This window comes from Morus notabilis, unplaced genomic scaffold (genome assembly GCF_000414095.1).
Source record: "Morus notabilis unplaced genomic scaffold, ASM41409v2 Scaffold1187, whole genome shotgun sequence".
In the NCBI taxonomy this organism is placed as follows: Eukaryota; Viridiplantae; Streptophyta; class Magnoliopsida; order Rosales; family Moraceae; genus Morus; species Morus notabilis.
Window position 1 is genome coordinate 6,820 of NW_010360569.1, and position 2,639 is coordinate 9,458.

General features: G+C 28.2%; 1 non-coding gene across 1 annotated transcript; it reads right to left on the bottom strand.

The window, feature by feature from the left end:
• Positions 1-2,121: 2,121 nt before the first annotated feature.
• LOC112091356 lies at positions 2,122-2,219 on the bottom strand. Its single transcript, XR_002902101.1, has one exon. It is a non-coding gene; the product is annotated as a U6 spliceosomal RNA (small nuclear RNA).
• Between the last annotated feature and the right edge of the window lie 420 nt (positions 2,220-2,639).

A 2,639-nucleotide genomic window follows, 5' to 3' on the forward strand; every position in this document is an offset into this window, starting at 1 on the left:
AATTACCGAATTTGAAGAATTTCAACGTGGAAATTAAGATTGTTTTTTGGCTTTGCTTTTTTCTTTTTGGGCATGTAGGAGGAGGTGTGGCAAGGGGCAGATGCGCATGTGCCTCTAAAAAGAAACAAGAAAACATATAAAGAGAGTCTCATCCACATAAAAGGATACAATATTATTGTAAAATTGGCTAGTCATGAAGAAATTTCCAAAAACAAGTCAGGTCTAGTTGATCACAAGAACCATAAGATCATGATCATTCTTGATTAAGCTTCAATAAATTAATATATGCGCAAAAATTAGACATGTGACAAGAATCATAACATTTTTGGTTTATCAATATGTCATATATAATTCATTAGGATGATAGATTAACACTCCTGAAAGGGAAGATTTAAGGAAACTTAGCTATAGAGAGAGTATAATTAAAGGGAATGTCTCAGGTAGTGTTACATATTAATCACCCTAATCCTTTTCAAAAGAGAGTAATGGTGTTTAAAAAAAAGAAGATAAATGAGCATACACAAGATTTATAGTGGCTTGCCTTTAATATAAGAGTTACATTCAATAAGAACTTCACTATATAAAATCAATAATATAAGAGAATCTCATACTTCGTTGTTGTTTTGTGAGTTATCTCTACTCCAAGTGAAGAAAGGAATTACGAAAACGAAATTTAAACCAACATGAAAAAAGAAGATTATAAGGAAAAAAAATATCACTCACAGTTAATTAAAATGTCAACGATACAAGATTATTTAGCTCATATCTATTTATAGAAATACATGAAGAGATGTAAAAGTTAGTATTATTATTATTATTATTATGACATGAACATAGCACACAAAGATCGTGGATGCAAGACAGTACAACCGATTATTTAACGAGCCCCGCCCTAACACACTTTTTTTTAACAGCCAACACGTTATTTGATACAAGATTATTTAAATCATATCTATTTATAGAAATACATGAAGAGATGTAAAAGTTCGTATTATTATTATTATTATTATTAACGAGCCCCGCCCTAACACACTTTTTTTTAACAGCCAACACGTTATTAAATTGACTATACTTGATGTAATTTTTAGGTATAAAACATGCCATGCACGTAACACATTAGTAGTCGAACATGAGCATCGACATATTAATAAAGGCATGATAATGGCACGTGATTGCTGCGCTTTTATTATACATTATTTTCATCATTCTGTTAATTTGAAGAACGGAAATTACTTCATCAATGGTTCGTAACAAATAAACTATAGGGGTATTATGATAAAACTGTACATATTGTAGGATATTTGCTGCATTTTAGGGCTACATCAAAAATGAAAAAAAAAAAAAAAAAAAAAAAAAACAAAAAACTGTTTAATGAAGCCAAATTTTTTTTTTTTTTTTTTTTTTATGGGTTTTAAGGGTAAGAGCAACTAAGAAAATTGAGAAAAAAGAAAAAAGAAAAAAAGACTGGGCTTGAAGATCCATTTTAGGTGGCGGTATTGCAGATCCTTTATTATTATTATTTTTTTAATCACAATTTCTTCATTTTTCTTTGATTCACTTCCTTTAATTTTCTTGTAATCATGATATACGTTCTATTTTCAGGAATAGATGAGGATAATTTAACATTTATATAACTTGCATTTTTATATTTATAAAATAAACATATACCAAATATTTTTGGTGTTTTAACATTGTATATACCCTTGAATTGTAAGTTCATGTTAAATTTATAACTTATCTTTTGGTCAACTATTAATTTTGACAACTTAAATAATAAATTTATCTTTTCATATAAACCATATAACTAAATAGTCGTAAAAACCATAATTGTGAAAAAGAATTAGAGACAGAAACCTTTCGCATTTATAACTAAATAATCCTAAACACCATAATTGTGAAAAGCAAAAAGATATAAACTGGAGATATGGAGAAAAAGTTAGTGGAAAATCTTACATATTCGTTTATAATACTTAAACAATAATACTTTGTTGATGTAAGAGTATTGTTATTCAAGACAATTTCATGATAATTTTCAAACGATAAAATCATCACTTGAGTAGTGAAAATTAATGGTTGCTTAGAAAATATATCAACTTTATGCGACATTTAAATTCAAGGGATTACAATATTGAGGACATAGAAAATACACATTTATTATGCAGGGACTATGCTAATTTTCTCTGATTTTTCAAATTTTATCAGATGTCCCCCAAAGGGATAATTAAACATCCAAAACACACGTTATATTTATTTTCAAGGAATAGTTAAATTTATTTATCCCAGCCTGTTTAAATTAACTCTTCCACAAAAAGAAAATGTTGAAAAATATATCCGAATGCTAAAAATTTATCGGCGTCAAATTCGAAAAACTCAAGAACTTTAAAAGAGCAAACAACTAAAAGAGTTATGCTTCCTTTCCCAATCTGGAAATTCTAAATTAATAACATCAAGTTATTGTTCATATAATTGGTTTCTTGTAACAGGTGGGGTCACACCATAACTAGGTAGCTTGAGTCAATTGGTGGGTAAGAGTTAATTTATTATGAGCACATGATTAATCTCCGGTAATTAGCTGTTATTGGCTCATCAACATTAATTTATGTTCATTGAAACTGAAAAATTATTAAACACTACGCCTT